Source organism: Heloderma suspectum, chromosome 9, assembly GCF_057233095.1.
Source record: "Heloderma suspectum isolate Gila_16-S chromosome 9, 16-S_ref, whole genome shotgun sequence".
Taxonomy (NCBI): domain Eukaryota; kingdom Metazoa; phylum Chordata; class Lepidosauria; order Squamata; family Helodermatidae; genus Heloderma; species Heloderma suspectum.
In genome coordinates, this window is record NC_139466.1 from 29,448,660 (window position 1) to 29,457,365 (window position 8,706).

The window sequence follows — 8,706 nt, forward strand, 5'->3', positions numbered from 1 at the left end:
GTTTTTACTTTCCAGAATTTTATGCAAATTTAGTTGTAGTTTTTTGGGGGGTTAAAACCCCACAAGCCAAAAATGTGCATTTCCCCCATAGGCTATGTGACGTATCACCCTTCTGCCACCTGTGATCATTATAACGTCACCACTCCTCATAAATATGTTGACAACACCAGGTACTGATTCCAGCTCCAGAATTTCAGCACCTCTATATTCTCTCAACCTCTTCCTTGAGGTAAAACCTTAGAGTGAGTATGTGTGGAAGAAATACATCAACTATAACCTAAGCAACCACTTTATTAGGCTGCTGCCACCACCCTCCTCGTCATGAGGAGAAAACCTTCCATTTCTCTGTGTGGGTGTGGGCGTAGATTCGTAGGCCATGGCTTACTTCTTTCATAGATTCATCTAATCCTTTTACTGATAACAAATGAAACCGAGAATAGCATGGTTTGAAAGTACAAATTAAAAATGAAACTTTATTTGCACGGTATTTATTTATTTATTTATTTATTTAAAACTTTTGTATCCCACCCTGTATCACTAAGATCTCAGGGCAGTGTACAGAACAAATCAGTTTAAACAATATAAAACAATAAATAATTTAAACACCTAAAACATATTAAACCATTAAACAAGCTAATACCATTAAAATCTCAAAAAAATAAAACAGTTAAAACAGTGTGCTACTTTAGGGGATGCATTTAGCCCTCAAAACCTTTGGTAAAAAAAGCCATGTTTTTACTTGGTGCTGAAATGAAACCAATGTCTGCACCAATCAGGCCTCCAAGGGGAGGGCATTCCACAACTAGGGTGCCACAGTAGAGAAGGCCCTCTCCCACATCCCACCATAGCGTATGTCTCGCACTGATGGGATGCAGATCTTTAAGATGTTTCAATGCAGTTTTAGTTTTATGCAGTAAAATTCTTGTTTCAAGTTTTTATTAATTCTTTACCTATTCTATTCTTTCTAATAATAAGACATAAAAACAATAAATGTACCTCCCTCCATCTCCCAGGGGAATCTAACCACCCCTCGCCCCCAAGCTGGAGCCCAGTGCCCTATTCCTACCCCTCAGAAAGCCAATCCCCATCTCAACCTCTAAAGAAAACCAAGTGCCTCTTATTTCCTCTCTCCCCTGACTGAAAAAGCAACAGCCAATTAGAAGACACCATTTAAATTTGAACATTCTATCTCCCCTTCCCTACTTACCATAGCCTTTGGGAGAAAAGATATTCTAGAATACATTAATCAAGCACATAAACATCAAAATATACAATTAAACAACAAAACAAAATACTATTTCATCACAGGCTAAAGCATGGAGATATGTCTCGGGGGGGGGAATTGCACATTTGGGGGGGAATTGCACATTTTCACAAGTGTGAATTTGCGTAAATATGAATTTGTGCAAATTCTGGAAATTGGAAAAATTTTGATTCCACTAATAAGCGGATGATGGAACAAAAGGCACCTGACAATCCATGAAACACAGACAGAACAGGTTTTACAAAATCCATATATCCCTAGTGGTAATTAGTGTATTGCTGAGAAAAACCTGGCCAGTTATCCAGCATGTGCTGCTGATCACCTTCTATTTCCGTTCAGGAAGCCAATGTTGTTAATCACTCATACCGGAATAATATTTCCTGTCTTGAGATTGATACTGCACACCTGATGCTTCGCATATGTTCACCTGCCTGGCTTCTAATTGGCCTTACTAGTGTCACTTGGCCCTTAGAGGACCTTTCAGCCAAGTGTTCCGAGGTCTATCAAGATCAGATGATGTATGGATTTGAGGTGCAGGTTAATAGCTTCGTTTTCGGCAAGCTTGGGTGGTTGCAGAGAACGGTGGATGATGTGGCTGTTAAATATGGGAAAGTTGGCTTATCTCAGCATATTAACCATGCATATTCCAAAGGGTGGGTTGAAGTGTGGCAGTAGATTTTTCAGGATGTTGCCAAGCAGCAAGGCTGTGAAATTTGGCGTCCAAGGTGGGTTGGGGGGTCCATGCACAGCCCTACTAATCAAGACGTCTGTGCGGCCTGTTGCCACTACACCACTGTTTCTACAGCAAGAACTGATGTGCTTGGACAGGAGATATGGATGGATTTACTGGATTTACTGGATGGAAGTAAAAAAGTGGGGTCAGACAGAGCAGGAGAGAGTTCCTTACAGAGAATGCTTTGGTTCTCTCCAAATATGCCAGCAACGTGAGTTAGCTGTGCCCACTGCCCTCACACTACAGGAGAGCATTCCTCGTAGTAGAAACCAGTGTGAAGGCACAGCCACCGAGCATAGGAAGACAGGAAGTTGCCTTATAATGTATCAGATCATTGGTCATAGAATCATAGAATAGTAGGGTTGGAAGGGGCCTACAAGGCCATCGAGTCCAACCCCCTGCTCAATGCAGGAATCCAAGTCAGAGCATCCCTGACAAATGGCTGTCCAGCCTCATCTTGAAGGCCTCCAGTGTGGGAGAGTCCACCACCTCCCCAGGTAACTGGTTCCATTGTTGTATTGCTCTTACAGTCAGGAAGTTTTTCCTGATGTTCAGCTGGAATCTGGCTTCCGGTAACTTGAGCCCATTATTCCGTGTCCTGCACTCTGGGATGATCAAGAAGAGATCCTGGCCTTCTCTGTGACAACCTTTCAAGTACTTGAAGAGCGCTATCATATCTCCCTTCAGTCTTCTCTTCTCAAGGCTAAACATGCCCAGTTCTTTCAGTCTCTCTTCATAGGGCTTTGTTTCCAGTCCCCTGATCATCTTTGTTGCCCTCCTCTGAACCCTCTCCAGTTTGTCTGCATCCTTCTTAAAGTGTGGTGCCCAGAACTGGACACAGTACTCCAGATGAGGCCTAACCAGTGCTGAGTAGAGGGGAACTAGTACTTCCCGGGATTTGGAAGCTATGCTTCTAATGCAGCCCCAAATAGCATTTGCCTTTTTTGCAGCCACATCACATTGTTGGCTCATATTCAGCTTGTGATCGACAACAATTCCAAGATCCTTCTCGCTTGTAGTGTAGTTGAGCCACGTATCCCCCATCTTGTAACTGTGCATTTGGTTTCTTTTTCCTAGGTGTAGAACTTGGCATTTATCCCTATTAAATGTCATTCTGTTGTTTTCTGCCCAGCGCTCCAGTCTATCAAGATCACTTTGAATTTTGTTTCTGTCTTCCAGGGTATTAGCTATCCTGCTCAATTTTGTGTCATCTGCAAATTTGATCAGCATTCCCTGCACCTCCTCCTCCAAGTCATTAATAAAAATGTTGAAGAGCACTGGGCCCAGGACTGAGCCCTGCGGTACCCCACTCGTTACCTCTCCCCAGTTTGAGAAGGTCCCATTGATAAGCACTCTTTGAGTCCGATTCTGTAGCCAACTGTGGATCCACCGGATCGTTGTTTCATCTAGCCCACTTTGAGCTATTTGCTCATCAGGATATCACGGGGCACTTTGTCGAAAGCTTTGCTGAAGTCGAGGTATATGATGTCTACAGCATTCCCGCAGTCTACAAGAAAGGTGACTTGATCAAAAAATGAGATCAGATTTGTCTGGCAGGACTTGTTTTTGACAAATCCATGTTGGCTTCGAGTAATCACGGCATTGTTGTCAAGGTGCTTCCAGATGGATTCCTTTATCATCTGCTCCAGAATTTTCCCAGGGATTGATGTCAGAGTGACTGGTCTGTAGTTCCCAGGTTCCTTCTTTTTACCCTTTTTGAAGATATGGACAATGTTAGCCCTCCTCCAGTCATCTGCCACTTCCCCTGTCCTCCATGATTTCTCAAAGAGAATAGACAGCGGTTCTGAGAGTTCTTCTGCCAGTTCCTTTCTTACTCTAGGATGCAGTTCATCTGGCCCTGGAGATTTGAACTCATTCAAAGTAATTAGGTGTTCCTTGACCATATGCCTATCGATCTCAAGCTGCAATCCTGCCCCTTCAGCCTGTACTTCACCTTTGCCAGGGGGGTCATAGACCCTCTTTTGGGAGAAGACTGTGCCAAAGTAGGAATTGAGCACCTCTGCCTTTTCTTTGTCATCTGTTATTGTTTTGCCATCCTTATTTAATAGCTGAACCACCATTTCTTTCCTCCGCCTTTTACTATGCACGTAGCTGAAGAAAGCCTTTTTGTTGTTTTTTGCATCCCTTGCTAACATCAGCTCATTCTCAGCTTTAGCCTTCCTGACACCATCCCTGCAATTCTGTGCTACCTGCCTGTACTCTTCCTTTGTTACTTAGCCTTCTTTCCACTTCCTATATGTGTCCTTTTTTGTTTTCAGGTCATCCCTAAGCTTTTTGTGAAGCCACATTGGCTTCTTCTGTTGTCTTCCACCTTTTCTTCTTGTTGGAATTGTTTGTGATTGTGCCTTGAGAATTTCCTTTTTTAAAAGCTCCCACCCATCTTGGACTCCTTTTCTCGTTAGCGTCGCTTGCCATGGGACCTTACTGATCATTGTTCTGAGTTTATTAAAATCAGCTTTCCTAAAATCCAGGGTACGCGTTTGACTACACTCAGCTTTTGCTTCCCTTAGAACCAAGAACTCAAGTACAACATGGTCGCTTTCCCCCAGAATTCCTGTAACTGCTACTTTATCCACTAAGTCATCTCTGTTGGTTAGGATCAAGTCAAGGATAGCTGATCGTCTAGTTCCTTCCTCTACTTTCTGTAGGAGGAAGTTATCTACCACACAAGTCAGGAATTTCCTGGAGGGGCCATGTTTTGCAGAATTTGTCTCCCAACAAATATTGGGGAAATTGAAGTCCCCCATTACTACTATATCATGCTTCCTTAAAACATTGGCTATTTGCTTTTCAAAAGTTTCATCCTTGTCTTCGCCTTGATTGGGTGGCCGGTAGTAGACTCCGACCACCAGGTTCCTTTTATTCTTTGCTCCATTTATTTCAACCCAGATGCTCTCGATGGGGCTACCAAGCTCCTCCTCCTGTATTTCTGTGCAGAGATATGTATTTTTCACAAACAGTGCAACCCCACCTCCCTTTCTGTTCCTCCTGTTCTTTTTGAACAAGTTATATCCTTCAATTGCTGTATTCCAGTCATGAGAGTCATCCCACCAAGTCTCAGTTATACTTATCAGGTCATAATTTCCCTCTTGTATTAAGAGTTCAAGTTCATTCTGTTTGTTTCCCATACTCTGGGCATTAGTATATAGACACCAAAGACCATGTGCTTCATAGTCTAGCTTTCTTCCTACATGTGTCTGAAGACTATTATTGGGCGCTATCAGAGCTGTTCTCTCCGTTGCAGTGCATGCACCTACGTCCATTGTTACCCCCAACCTTACATCTCCCTTCCCCGTAGGATTCAGTTTAAAGCCCTCCTGATGAAGTTCTTCATGCTGTGGCCAAACACATTCTTCCCAGCCTTTGTGAGGTGCAACCCGTCCCTAGCCAACAGCCCATCTTCCAGGAAGTATAGCCCGTGGTCCCAGAATCCAAATCTCTCTTGTCGACACCATCTTCGTAGCCAGTCATTCACCCGGAGTATTTTTCGTTCCCTTTCTATCCGTCTTCTAACTACTGGAAGGATGGATGAGAAAATTATCTGGGCCCCAAAGTTCTTGAGTTTCCTTCCCAAAGCTTCAAAGTCTGATCTCTTCGTAGCTACGCTTGGCGGTATCATTTGTTCCCACATGGATGAGAAGAAAGGGATACCTCTCAGTGGGCTTTATGAGTTCAGGCGACCTTTCAGTCACGTCTCTAATCTGTCCTCCCGGGAGACAACATACCTGGCGTGTCCATGGGTCTTCGCGACATACTTGGGTCTCAATCCCATGCAGCAAGGAGTCTCCCACTACTACCACTCTTCTCTTCTTCTTGTAGGCCTGGGTTTCATCGCCTCTGTTTGACTGACCTTCAGTCTCTTGCTCACTCTCATGCAGGTTCCCCTGTGATTCTTCCTCTGCAGGCTGTCCTCCAGTCTCATCTGCAAGTACCTGGAATTGGTTCCACAGCCCCACTGCTTCCACTGGTGCAGAGTGGCATCTAGTTCTTCTTCTCCTGTCACCCTTTTCCAAGGAGTATCCTCTACTCCATTTTTCTTCACCTCAGCATTTCCCACTGCCTCATCTTGCTGTTGCTCTTCAAGCTTCTGGTCTTCCCTTTGCTGCTGTAGTTCCCCCATTCTGTCCAAGAACTCTTCATGTTCTCTTATTCCCCGGAGGGTCGACAGTCGCCGCTCCAGTCCACTTACCTTTTCTTCCAGCAGCGTGATCAACTTGCACTTGTTGCAGGTGTAGGCCATGTTGTTCTCAGGCAAGAAAACAAACACTGCACACACCTTGCAGGTCACCACCACTGGAGAGTCTTGTCCTTCCATAGTCTCTTTTCCCTTTTTGTGTCTAGCTTTGTGATTGTTCTAGACTAGCCTGTGCCTGCTCCTGTACTTGGTAGAGGTTAAAAGCAGGTTCCCACTGGTGTGAAAGTGTGTGTTACAAGACAAATAAATGGAAAAAAGTTAGTTAAAAAAATTAAAAATAAAAATAAAAAAAATGTTAGGGGCCTCCCCCTTGACCTCCCCTGCCGAACTCCCCTGGCCAACTCCTGTTTGCTCACCCTGTTCACTCACTCTGGTCGCTCGCTCTCTGGGAGCTTGCCTGCTTCTGCAGTCCCTGGAGCAGCTGGAGCCGCTTGCTCTGCTCTGCTCTGCTCAGCTGGGAGGTGGGAAACAGACTGAAGCTTCCCGCCCAGTCAGCTGCTGGGAGTACTCAGGCCACACCCCTCCAATTCAGTTGGAGCTCTCAGAAACACCTGGTGAGCTCACAGCCAATCAGAAGGATAAAGGGCAGCCCCCTGGGCTTCCTGCAGCCCACTTAGCTCTTAGCCTCTGTCTCCTTTGTCTCTTCAACTACTGCAACTCCCCTGGCCAACTTCTGTTTGCTCCCCCTGTCCGCTCGCTCTGGTTGCTCGCTCTCTGGGAGCTTGCCTGCTTCTGTAGTCCCTGGACCAGCTGGAGCAGCTTGCTCTGCTCTGCTCTGCTCAGCTGGGAGGCGGGAAACAATCAGCTGGTCCACCTAGGCCAGTATTGTTGGCACTGACTGGCAGCGGCTCTCCAGGGTTTCAGGCCAGATTCTTTCCTAGCCCGACCTGGAGAAGCCACCAGGGATTGAACTTGGGACCTTCTGCATGCAAAGCAGGGGCTCTGCCACCGAGCTACGGCAGCCACTTGGGATCAAAGTGCTGATGGCTGAAGGGAAGGAACGTGCCTGATTCTTGTTTCCCTTCAGCCCAGTCAAAGCGCCCCCCATGAGTTCAGATCAGCTCTTTCACACTCCTGCATTTCAGGCCAGAATCCACTGCAGAGGCACAAGTGCGCTGGAGTTGGGGGGATGGATGAGATTTGCTGTACTCATCCACTGAGCCCAAGGCATGCTCACCCAACCATCTCCACCTCAGGGCTGAATGAGAGGGGGAGCAAGTAGGCTCCTACCCTCCAGATCCAAGCCCACTGTAAAAGCTAGGCAAGAAGGCTCACATCTCAAGAATGTTGGGAATATTGCAACCTCATCTGCAAGTTATTGGAAGGGGGTAGTGTTGCAGTTAGTTAGTTCATGGGAATTTTGACCACAATTAGCCTTAGGATCTCTACAACCTACAGTGTGGTTTCCTGTGATTTCTTCCTTTTGCTCCTTCCTTCCCCACCCCCCTGTCTCTCTGACCTCCACAATTGCTGGGAGCCCATATGTTTGCTCTCTCACTCCTGCCTGCGTAACGGAACACAAAATGGACTGAAGAAACTCTTTTCAAGGCTCTATGCTGCACCCGCATTTTATATGCAAGATTATTTGTGAGTAAAACCATTTTACCTTTTCTTCACTAAAGCAGGGTGCGGTCTCCTTTTGTTCTAATATAGCCTTGTGTGCATGTGAGACTGGTAAACGCTCATTCTGTTTTGCCTTTCTCTCTGTCTCTCTCTGTCTCTCTCTGTCTCTGCTAATTGCCTTTCTAACAGAAGGCATCATTACTAAATTATCCCATCAAAAAACACTTCCAGGGAGCCTCACCTTGGTCAAAACTAGGCTGTAGGCAGTAATCGGGGGGGGGGGGTGAGCCAGGAACTGAGAACTAAGAGTCATGGAACCAGCCAGGCATCAGGATCAAAGAATGAGTCACGGCTGAAGGACAAACCAGGAGGAATGGTCAAGGAACAAGCCAGATGTCAGAGCCAAAGAATAACCGAGGATCCAGGAACACACCAGAGCAGAGGAAGAGCTTCTTGCTCAGACAAGGCTCAGTTGGAACAGGAAGTCCTGTTATACTCCTTCCTGTCCAGGAGGATCCAATGGCCAGCCTGGGTGGGCAAAGTCAGTCCAGGATCTGGAGAAACTTCTCTGAGAAAGCTGCTACCTGCAGTTCTACGGTTCATAACGCAGGGGAGCTGCACAGAAATCCAGCATTTCCTGATATCCTGTCACATTGCTTGGACCTACCAGGCAACTGGACTCCTAGGATCCCCAACCAGGCAACTGGACTCGTAGGATCCCCAGTGTTGTACCCCTAAATTATTTGGATGTGGCACCAGGCTCCTCAGGATTCTCTATCACATCTGGTGAAGAAATTGTAGTCAATTGTCAAGAGCTCCTTGGAGGGCTCTCTCAGTCTAATCCAGTAGCCAAGTCCAGACACATTCAAAGGGATTCTTTTCAAAGCTTTATTATTCTTCTTTTACAACTTAACAACTCTACAGGTAGCA